The sequence below is a fragment of the Enhydra lutris genome, unplaced genomic scaffold (genome assembly GCF_002288905.1).
Source record: "Enhydra lutris kenyoni isolate GAN:26980312 unplaced genomic scaffold, ASM228890v2 scaffoldscaffold8, whole genome shotgun sequence".
In the NCBI taxonomy this organism is placed as follows: Eukaryota; Metazoa; Chordata; class Mammalia; order Carnivora; family Mustelidae; genus Enhydra; species Enhydra lutris.
Window position 1 is genome coordinate 4270750 of NW_019154092.1, and position 12074 is coordinate 4282823.

The 12074-nt window shown below is 45.6% G+C and overlaps 1 protein-coding gene across 4 annotated transcripts in view; it reads right to left on the reverse strand.

Annotated features, from left to right (window-relative positions):
* Nucleotides 1-12074, reverse strand: part of LOC111142742 (low density lipoprotein receptor class A domain containing 4) — a 431898-nt gene that overhangs the window by 26715 nt on the left and 393109 nt on the right. Inside the window, exon 1 of one of the 4 annotated variants that reach the window (XM_022496039.1) lies at nt 6093-6128. The exons of the other annotated variants lie outside the window; for them this stretch is intronic. The gene's annotated coding sequence lies outside the window, so the exon portion shown is untranslated. Of the gene's footprint in view, nt 1-6092; nt 6129-12074 lie in introns of those variants that run through there. 4 annotated transcript variants of the gene reach the window in all.

Sequence of the window (12074 nt, forward strand, 5' to 3'; positions counted from 1 at the left end):
CCGTGGGCCAGCGTGAGAGGCAGCCCTTCCTGCAGGGACTGGCCTGGGTCCCAAAGGCCACTGTTCTAACAACCAAGTCCTAATCAGACACAGGAACAACGATAAGCACGGCAGCAGCCAGGCAGCCCCTGCTGCAGTCTGGAGTCACCTGCGGTGCTCCTTGGAGCCCGAAGCAGAGCCCCTGGGGACGGAGCCTCAGCAGAGCGGCACAGCCCCAGTCAAATGAGCAGCTGACCTTCACTTTGACTCTGGGCAAATACATAGTCAATAAAAACAGACTGCTTTTTCAAACGTCAACAACGGGGAAGTAGGAAGGTTCTACTCTCTTGGGGGCTATAAGTACTCCTCCAAGAGGGGTTCAGAGAATTTTCAGAGTCAAAATTGGAACAAACAGAGTGAGTGAGTTTTCTTGGGGACAAGCACGATGACGTCCAGACTCCAGAGACTTCTGCTACTGATAACCTCTCCCATCAAGACAAGGGTATGTGAGCAGGCCCTCTTCATATTTGCCCTCCCACACCCTCTCGTACTTTAAACAGGAAAATTCTACTAAAACATGCATCATAAAAGGCAAATTAAGGAAAGACCACACCATTATAGGATATCAATAGCCTAGACACAGTAGATGGGAAACCCACTCCCCCTTCTCTCACTCCATACATCGTGCAATAATGGTGATAGTGAATCCCATCTTTTCCTTTGGCATCCTAAACCCTTCACTCCTGCGTGGATACTGCTCAGAGGCAGCTGGGCCCCCACAGTGTTTTGTAGTCCCCGGATGTGGCTCTGTTGCCAATGGCCTGATTTTATGCCTCAAGAAAATAACTCACAGGACAAGTAAAAGAAGCTTTCCAGGGACGCCTGGGTGGCTCAGTGGGTTAAGCCTCTGTCTTTGGCTCAGGTCATGATCCCAGGGTCCTGGGATTGAGCTCTGCATCGGGCTCCCTGCTCAGCGGGGAGCCTGCTTCCCATCCTCTCTCTCTGCCTGTCTCTCTGCCTAATTGTGTTCTCTCTATCAGATAAATAAACAACTCTTAAAAAAGAAAAGAAGCTTTCCATTAAGAAAAACAAAACAAACCTTGCTTTCTCACTTCCGAATGTGAATACCAGATGAAAATCAGCACACCTGTTCTTCAAGGTGTCCAGTTTCAAGATTGCTCTACTCCTGATCTCAACCACAGACCTTCTGGGGGCTTCTGGGGACCTTAGGTAGCAGTTTCCTATACTGCACAGTCAGGGCTCAGGCAGGCTGAACACTCTTTGCTTCTCGCTGAAACCACCATCTCTTCAAGGGAGCAGTCCCTGGCCACCTGTTTTCCCACACACGTGTGCGTGTGTGTGTGTGTGTGTGTGTGTGTGTACCAACTGCTTTGCACGTCACTGATTCCTCTCCACGGTGCTCCAAGCTTGGGAGGCCCAGGGTGCAAAGGCTGTATATACAGAGGGGCAGAAGGTATGGTGTAACCTGTTACCCACCCTGTAGGAGACTCCTTTGACGGGCCTTGAAGAGGCATATTCTTCAGAAAGGTGCATGCATGTTTCCTAAATCAAGAGGGCACCCAACCCTGTGCCTAGGAGCAATAATCTATGCACAGAAGTGAGCCAGATAACAGCTGAGACCTGGCACTGCCCTGGGACCTTGCTGCCTCTACCCCTCTCATCCTGGTCTGCCCACACCTGGCCGTACAAGATGCTGTCTGTTTTCTTTCTTTTTTTTTTTTTTTTTAACTATTTTGTATTTTTTAAAAGATTTTATTTATTTATTTGACAGAGAGAGAGATCACAAGTAGGCAGAGAGGCCACAAGTAGGCAGAGCAGCAGGTAGAGAGAGAGGGGGAAGCAGGCTCCCTGCTGAGCAGAGAGCCTGATGCAGGGCTCGATCCCAGGACCCTGAGATCATGACCTGAGCCAAAGGCAGAGGCTTTAACCCACTGAGCCACCCAGACGCCCCTGCTGTCTGTTTTCTTACGGTCGAGGAGAGGCAATGTGCGATGGTGCACGGAAAGGAAAAATGCCAGGGATTCTGGTGGGAATGGGGTGGAAAGAGGAGGCTAAGGAGAGAATGAATTCTGGAAGAACAATTAAAAACAAAGATTTTTTAAAAATCTACAGTAATAGTAGAGTTCTGAGAAAATAATGGTATATTTTAGGGTTTCCAAAATTTCATGTGCCCAGTTTGGACTCTGAATGCGGCCCACGGGTCAGTTTTCCTTGATTCCGGTACAGACTGACATCCACAGGGGGACGCCAAAAAGCAATCCATGCGAGGAAATAATTTTAGGCCACAGTCAAATTTTCACACTCCCCCTCCTTTCATGGGGCTGTAGTTCACGATGTTATAATGGATGAGTCATCGCAATCCCAACACCAGAAATTTTATAATAAATTTAGCCTAAAACTTACAGGAAGGCATCACAGCACCTTATTTTATTACTATGAAACAGTGACAGCGATGATGGTGATGATGGCATCCTTCTATTTTTATAGAAACATCCCCAAGAAATGCCAGGCTGTGCAGTAGAGAATTACAAGAACGGAGGAAACTGTGTGAGACCTGTTGGTCTATTCTCTGGTTCAATGGAGAACTAAACTGACTCATACTAGAGGCATGAATGTCTGTACTATTTTTAAAGAACTCTGGGGAAGCATGGTTCTACCACCTTGGGTTCCTAATATAACACTCATTTCTATTTGTGGGATGGTTAACACCATCTTCCACTTGGTCTTTCCTCCATTAATATATCATCCTTCCCAGGAGTCCTGTTTTCTAGATGTTTAATTACAAAGCTCCAGATGTGTAATTTATGCCCTTATGGACCCTAAAAATGGGGTGGAGGGGCAAAGTCTGAGCCTCCCATCAGCCCCCTCCTTTCACCCAGACAAGGAAATATCTTGGCAGCCAGCATTCAGGAAAGTTGCCATGTAGAATACTGGAATGTCACTGAAAGGGCTGAATGCTTTCCACAGATCCCTACACATCACAGCAAAGGACCTCTCCCAGTCTAACAAATGACAGCACTCCACTTTTCTCCCCAAGTGCTACAGTCCCTTGGGAATACAGAGACTGTGGCTAGCTGCCACCCAGGCTTATTCTGGGCAGCCCCTCTCTCCCAGGAGCTTTCCTAGGTCTCTACCATGGCTTGGGCTAGCGACTGAGTATCTGCATCTCCTTACTCTTTGTCCTCTTGGGCACAGTGGGTGTGGTGAGAAGATGGCAGCCTTGGAGGGTGTCTTACTCTCTATTTATGGCTCTGTGACACTTTTAAAGCGCTGAGTGTTCCTAAAGGCTGGTAAATCCTTTCCCCGGTCCTACAGAGACTGGGCAAAGGGGGCAGGAAGATGGGTGGGGGCAGGAGTTGAAATCTACACGGACCATGATTGCCTCAAGGTTGTGAACTGCTTGTTTAAAAATACTCTTGGAGACTTTAATGGCTGAATGAAAATTCACACTCATTAAACACCATGGTTGAGGGGGGAAAATTGAGCCTGTTAGATGAATAACTTCACAGCTTGAAGCTCAGAAGGCAAAACAGTAAAAGCTATAATCATAATGATTAGATTATATATTTTGAATGTTCTTTTCCTTGGGTGGGTTGACTCTTCCAATCCAACCTAAAACAAGTAGAACAAAGGAAGAGGAAAAGAACAACCCCCCAGAGACAGGCCAATGTGGCTTCTCCTCCTAGGCTTTATCTTCCTTAAGAAGCTCTTTCCTAACTACTTGATGATGGCTCCCTTCGAAGGCTCCCAGAACCTTGTCATAGGACTTATCACTCATAGCGCCCATTTTCTGGTCTTCTTCATCATGGACTCATCTCTGGGATAGTACCCTGATCTTCTTTAGAATTCTCAGGAGGCAGCACACGACTCACACAAAGTTTGTGTTCATTTTAGATAAACTGCTAAAGAAATCCGTAGAAGGAAGGGTCCCAGTTGCCTAATCTGCTTTTAACAATGTCTAGCACAGAACCATAGTCCACCAGACATTTCCTAGTGACTTCAGTGATGAAGTTTCCCAAAGGTTTTCATAGTTCCTAAAAATTGTTTGACTATTACTATTCTAGGCAGTGTGGACTGTCACTGGAAAAAGAACCTTTTGGTTGCTATACGTTACCTGTTTACAGAATCCCATTTTTGTTAATATATGTATATAAAATGTTTTACATGAAAATAAATGTGGGAAATGATACCTGCGAAATCTACGAGGAGAGATGAAAGCAGAGTGCAGTCAAATGGCGTGGGGCTCTCTGAGCAGAAGGTGTGGCCCACACCTGCCTGACCCGAGCCCAAAGCCAGGTGCCTTTAATGACACTGGCAGGCAAGGAGCAGTGAGCATATGAGTTGACTGACTACTGAATCCCTACAATGTGGACACTGCGGGTCCATCCAGCTAGAATAACATCTTTTTAAATAACTATGGTCCAAGCATTCATTCCATACAACTTTCCCTCATGCATTTTAGAATCTAGAGTCTCATGATCTCTTCAGAAAGAAATCTAGCTAAATATGTTCCAATCAAAGATGATTGACAGGATTTTCTGAAAACACAGCCTAGGAGTAAGTGTAATTACAAACCTTTTCAAAGTCTATCCCTCCACTGCGTTATAAATGGAAAAAAAAAAAAAAAAGAACCACATACATAAGCCCACAATTCCCTCTATAGGTTTCATTTAAAAACTGCCCCCATGCCACCCCCACATTATTAATTTAGGTAAACGTATCAGAAACATATACAGATGCACAAGTCACCGTCTTCTTCACATTTAAGAGCAGTTTCTGGTTTCTGAAAGCTCCCTAGCTAGCCGCCTCTGCCTGTCTCTCACAGTCTCTCTCTCAGAGTCACAGTTGGCTTTTCTAAGGTCTACTGTTACTAGATGGGTGACCTGAGAAACAACCCAGTAAACCACCCACATCCTGAGAAACACATCTTTTCTTTCAATGCTGTTTGCAACGACTCAGGGTAGAAAAAACAAAACAAAACACCCATGAGTCTAGCAGTGAGTAATAGACTTTCCGGGGGTGGGGGGAGAGTTAGTCTCCTGTATAGAACATTTTTGAAAAAACAAAACTCCAAAGCAGCAAACCTGTGTATTCATGTATAGCATCTCCAGCAGGAACAAACTGATCGCAGATGAGAAAGAAGACGAAAAAGCCTAAAGTACATCTTCCTCCAAAGAGTCGAGCCCTGAAGAGTTCTCAGAGCGGACAGACCCTTCTTGGGTAGATACAAACTTCTTGAGAAAGAGCTTCTGCTCTTCTCAACTCTGTCCTCAGCCCAAACTCCAAGAACCACCACCACAAACCCCAGAGAACAGGCATCACCCGCAGCTGGCCTTTGAAAGTGTACCTGTTTTCAAGAACGGGTCTTTAAACGGGGCTTCCTTCAGTGTGCTGTTGTTCAGGTGGTCCCTGGACATAATCGGGTCCTTTGCAAGGGGGAGTCCAACAGTGATGCAGCCCCCCCGCCCCCAAGTTCAAAGCATCCCTTCAGCTTCAGGCAATCTCCTCTTTAGGCAGCTCAGAGCTGCAGTTATAGCCAGCGTGGGGTGTGAGTGTGTGTGTGTGTGTGTGTGTGTGTCTGTGTGTGTGTGTGTGTGTGTGTGTGTGTGTGTGCGCGCGCGCTTCTGTCTGTCTCTCTCTACTGTACCAGCGGGGCCCAGCCCAGGTGCTAAACTCAAATGCCGTGGCTCTGACCGCAGACCGGGGCTACCAGTTGGTTACCAACGGCCATCCACACAAATCAGGAGCTCTGCGGCAGGAAGCCGGTGGTGTCACAGAGCAGGTTAATAAGTCCAGGGTCTCCGATTGCGCGAGCAGCTGAACACCCAGTGTTGTCTACAGCAACGGACAGCAATGACTCGTCTGTATGTCTCACATTTGGCTTCACGTGGGACATGTTAGGCACACAGACGAGCAGAATGCAGATAGACTGCCTTGTTCTGTTGCATTCCATAATCTTTTTAACAGGCAAATATCAAAGCCGGTAAGGCAGAGAGCGGGGCAGGGGGAGATCTACAAATCTCAATACGGCATATCTTCCCTTGATCCCCGATAGAAGCTTTCAAGGTTGGAGAAATGTAGAGAGAGCTTACCCAAGCAGCTCGTGCAAACGGGTAGGGGAGGCTTAGCTACTCAGGCTTCTCGCTGTGGAGCCAGCTTCGAGAGCACGTCCTGGCTTGAAGTGCCCACAGCGTCTCTCAACACCGGGAGCCAGGCTGCAGGCTGTTCCTCGGGATCCTCCTCTCCCCAGAGTCTCTCTCTAACTGATGGAAGCAGTTCACATAGCTCTCGCAGTGAAGCCGTGCACTGGCAACTGGCAAAGTCATAACCACAGCAGGAAACACTTAGCTTCTCCCCCTCCCGCTCTCACTTCCCCACCAGCCCTTCCCCCTTCTCTTCTTTCCCCTCTGCTTCTCAAAGCAGGGTGGCAAAAACACACCCACAGAGATGTTGTCAAGTCAGGACTCTGCCCTTCCTACTAGGCGGTTTTAGTTTTACGAGGTTCCAAAATGAGAGAAAAGCATCGGAATGGTAGAGCAGAGATAGCTCTCAGGAGGGCGCTTTTTCCTGGATCATTTTGTGCAAACCGCAGTCTCTGTCTCCCCCGAGGTCTAGGCGGTTTTTCGTAGGTGTGTGCAAACACCTCCAGTGTATTCTGATGCCCCTGGGGCTGCGTGAAAAGACTTAAGGCTGTGCGTCTGTTGCAGCACTTTTCAGAAAAATCACAGTGCGGCCACAGTGAAAAGGACAGCACGCTGTGGTAATGTTGCAAATAACCCCAGCCCAAGCCCCGCTCTATGCCCAGAATAGTCTTTGTTTTTCCTTGTTTAGGAGAAATAGCAATGACATGTGGGCCATAACAATAGTTTTGGCTGTAGGAGGAGTTGTCAAAGCAAAACTAAACGCCGTTGGTTACCACCAGCATTAGAAACGAAGACAGTTACGTCAGCAGCCCGTCCCTGCTGTCGGCCCCGGCGTGTCACCTGGGGCCCGCAGCAGTGTCCTGGGCCTGATGTCCCCACCCGGTCCTCAGGATGGCCAGAAGTCATCACGATTTCAAGTTTTAAATACTGGGGGAGGGGGCAAAAGGGAAGGGAGGGAACAAAAGAATCATCAAGAAGATTTTTCAGAGATTTCATGGGGATAAAGGAAATGGGAATTTCAGCAAGAAAATTAACAGTTGCGTACATTTGCATGTGCCAGTCAAGACAGCCTGATTTTTCTTGAGCAATTTCCAAATTTAAAACATAACTCTCCTCTCTTGTTCTACTTCCCCTCCCCGCCCCATGTCACCTCAGTCACACGGCTGGGTGAATGAAGAGGGTGAGGCTTTGGAGACTGGGCTGGGGTGTGGCCATCAGGGCTGGGGACCCTCCTCAGAGAAGAGCCCGCACCACAAAGCATCAAGCTTCAGACGGCCCTGCTGGTCTTTGGCTCTCCTTTGTCCCTACAGTCCCAGGTCCTTGCCATCTGGGGGTGGCACTTTCTCGTCCATTTAGTCAGAGGGACAGGATCATTCTGAAATCAAGTCCTTAAAAGAGAATGTTCACAAGATTGCATACGACTGCCACGAGAGTCCATTTTTAAAAATTAGGGATTTAGTCAGTATCATGAAAATGTTAGTCAACATGATGAAAATTCAGTTCTGCCACTTATTAAGGATTATACCTGCATTTTGAAATGGTTCCAAATAGCCCACTTTGGGGTTCAACATTAGGAAAGAGACCTATCAGGTACCCCCCAAAAAAAACCAACACATTTTTCACCTTTGATGGCTGCATTGTATTCCACTCTGCCTTAACACACTTATTTTGTTTGGCTGGCCTCCTTATTGCTGCATATTTGGGCAGGGAGTGGGGGGGGATGTGGAGGGGGTCAATCTTATTTAAACTCCTTGTTCATTCTGTTTAATTGTTCTCAACATTTAATCTATTTAAAAATCACTTTCAAAGACTTTGACTGTATGGATGTGCCTTGTTTTCAAAATGTTGACCAAAACACATGCTGGACCCCACTGTGGGCTGGTGCAGCTCCCTGCTGGATGGGAGCTGCGCTCCTGGTTGGCTGCGTGTTTACCACAGCCCCCTACCCTCCACGCTGCTGGCTTAACACCAGCATATCACCAATCTTCAGCACCCCCTAAAGGCTAAATCACCCCGTGGTGGCCTTATTTTTGTTCTATTTCTTTTGAAGGACTGGCCTGAGGACTCTGGGAAGAAGGCACAGAGGTCAGACTGGGGATGCCCAGAAGCCAGGGGTTTGTGCCCTGATCAACACCTCCTTCGAGTCGGCCATGATGGCATGTGAGACATTGGGGCTTTTTAATTGATAGGTGCCAAGATTTCTCTTCCTTTAATTCAGAGAAAATGGCAGCATACACAGCAGAAGGGTGTGGGAAGAGACTAGTCTGCGGAACAAAAACACGAAAGTAGGAAAGAGTGTAAAAAGCCATTTGCATTTAAGAATGCTTTCCTCCCTCCTTGTCTTTAAATATGCATCTTTCAAATGAGTACTCTGATGGGCTAACTGCTTTTGCTAGTAGTTAAAAAAAAAATGTCCCAGAGCTGTATGTGGTTTCCCTGTGTACACCAGAGGCCTTGGAGATGATGCAAGGAAGGATCGCCTATGATAGACATTTTCACAGGGTCTGTTAACAGCAACAAGGACCTGAAGAGCCTTTGTCTGCGTAGACCTACTCTACCAATATCTTCAGGTTTCCTCTATAAAGGCCTTCATTTCATCAGTTCATCTGACAAATATTTACTAAGTGGTTCAAGACCTTCGGAGGAAATACGGTGGACCTCGAACGTAATCTGACAGACAAGCATTTACTGTAGGGCTGAACTTGTCTTGGGGGCTATGTGTAGGTAGTTCCTTATTTAAGGAACTGAACAAGCTCTAAGGATTGGCTTCCAGCCCCATCTGAATGGGACAAGCCGAGGTGACTGGGAGTATCTGTGACCTGAACGGCCAAAAGAGATAGCACAGGGCAGGAGATTTTAGCTCAGGGGCTACTCAGGGCTCATTAGCTTCAGAAACTACCTCTGGGTGTTAGAGGGATGCTCCGCTATACAGAATCTTTCTCTGTCACATATAACCTGGGTTAGCACCTTGCCTGCCTCCATCCTTGGCTTTAATCACCACCATGGGCTCTTTGGCCAGGCCCTGCTATCTCTCCCCACCACTCAACAGGTATCCCACTCACAACACAAACTTTCACAGATAAATATACCATACTTTTATAATAGTACATATTTATAATTTTTACTTGTTTATGTTAATGTTTATGTTAATATTTATGTTAATATTTATTATTTATTTTTATTAAATATGTATATATTAAATTTTATTTGTAATTTATAATATAAATATAGTTATACTTTTATAATGGTTACATAGCAGAAAATTAGCATTTATAAACATTTCTAAAGATCTGTTGTGTTCTAGGCACTTTCAAGTGCCGTATATCTTTTTACCTTCATGTCAACCCTGTGAGGCATGTTTTCTTATTCCCACTTTCTAGAGGAGAAAGCTGAGGCTCAGAGAAGGTAAGTCCTTTGCCCAAGGTCAAATTGGCTGCTAAGAGGCAAGCTGGGATTCTGGGGTCAGAACCCTGGGCAGACTGACTCAGAAGTTCCTACCTACCCCACTCTGCTCAATGGGCAGTGAACTTACAACGATCCAAACTAAAGGTCCCTGAATGAACCAAAGATCTCACCAGATCGATGATTGGATTTTTAGAGCCTGACCGCCCAATTCCTTTTAGGCACTAAATTGCAAGTCCACGTTAAAGATCCTGTATCTCCACACGTTGCCAGAGGCTCTTGGAACCATTTTATGTGTCTTGTATACTTGTTAATGTGACTGCTATTAAGAATCAATGGCCCTGCCCGTTACAAATTCCTATTCTTTGAGGTTTATAACTATGCTGTAAAATTCTGCTCTGACGTGAAGTTTTCCACATAAAAGGTAAGTCCTGGAATTTGGCCTTTAGAAAACAAAACGGTTTATTTTCAGTAAGATTGCAATGCTTTAAGTCATGAATGAGGATTTTAAAAGAATGCTGACTCCTGCAGACTCAAAACATAGTAACGGTTTGATATTTATGGACATCAGCCTATGGCATGGAATAATTTACTAATGCATGCTTAGGGCTTAAAAATTGCAACAGGGGGGCACCTGGGTGGCTCCATTAAGCACTGGACTCTTGATTTTGCCTCAAGTCATGATCTCAGGATCATGAGATGAAGTCCCACATTGGGGTCCGTGCTGGTCATGGAGCCTGCTTAAGATTCTGTCTCCCTCTCCACCTCCGGCTTGCTCATGCTCTCTCTCTGCCTTAAAAAAAGAAAAGAAGAAAAGAAAAGACAAGACAAGAAAAGAGAAAAGAAAAGAAAAGGAAAGAAAAGAAAAGACAGAAAAGCAAAGCAACAGTAATGTTTTTCTGTAGGAATATGAACACTTTGCATATCCTCCAACCACAGTGCTTGATACCCCCATCGTTGCTGGTAGAAATGTCAGCAAATATAAAAATATGCAATACGATGGAACTAGCAAGCTGACAAGGCGGATTAAAAGCTTATTAAGTAAATTAGTCTAAATCGAATAGCCTTACATAGCTTCCTAATATGCAACAATACTCCCTGTATTAACGGATTTTGGCATTTATCTTACACAGTATCTCTCCCACCATAATATTTTTTCTTCTAATGGAAAAAAAAATTATGTATTATTCTACGTTCATGGTGGTATAGATTTTTATAATGGCTAAGCTACTCCTTACGAAGTGAGTTACACACCTCTGAAAACTGCAGCTACACTTCCAAGCCCCAGGAAAAAAAAAAAAAAGGAGGCAATATGAAGTTTTTATAGTGGCTAAAATCCGAGGCCAGTTAGACCCAAGTTGGAGTACCAGTCCTGCCATCTGACTGTGTCAGCTTGAGCTAAGCCCCTGCTTCCTCAGCTGTAAAATGAAGCTAAGAATACCTGTGCAGGGTACTTGGAGGACAGACTAAGACGTCATCTCTGAACTCTTACCCCTCAAACTGGTCCAGGGAACTTCCGCATCGGTTAGCAATGCAGGATCTTGGATCCTGCCCTGAACCAGAGTCTGCATTTGAACAAAAACCCCAGGTGATTCACCTGCACATCAAAGTTTCTTCTGATACTTTGGACTCATTCAAACTCCTCATTCAGATTAAATGAGCAAACTGGGGCTTGAAGAATTCGTGACTTGTGCACACCACGCAAAGGAAATGAGGGTAGAATCCAGGTCTCCTGTTTAGGGCCCCAGCAGCTGCTACTCAATAATGATTTTAAACAGTGGTACTCCACATGCATGCCTTTGTGTGCGCGTGTGTGTGAAATCACACGCTGCCCTCCTGGGATAAAGGCAGGGCCTGGTACCACAGGCCAGGTGCTTCTGGCTGTCCTCCCGGCTAGTGCTGATGGGCTGACACTGACCCACCCACACCTCTTAGAAAAAGTAGGAGGGGTAGACACTGTTGTTGGGACTCACAGTAATGGTGAAGCTAAACTAGCTTATGTTAAAACAGTCTCTGGTGTTGAAATATAATTCTAGGATATTTGGCATTCTTCATAAAAACTCTGGAAGTCCTTGAGGACTTATGGATATTATATGTTAAGAAAGAGTTCTAATTTTGCCTTCTGGAAAAACTCAAGTGCCATGAGCAGACTCTTCTTAAAGACAGAATTATGAAGATGCCCTCAGTCCACTCCATGAACATGGCCCCGCCATTATGTCCTCCCCAGCCTCCCTGTTAACTGAAAGAGACAGATACCAGGAAATTCAGAGTCTTGGCACTGGGGTTCTGGAAACAACTTTCTACTTTGGTTGCATGCATTCTTCCAGTGGCCCCTCCCAAACTGTTTTCCTTAGCAACAAGACTTATGGATGGTGCCTTCATGAAACTGCCCCGTCATCCTCAAGGGAAGGCCCTTTCAAGGTGTCGGAGAAATGCTCTACTCTACCCTCTTCACATTTCAGGTAAAATATACACATATTCTACATAAAAACACAGCAAATACTTTAATGTTTAAAATATTCAATGTGG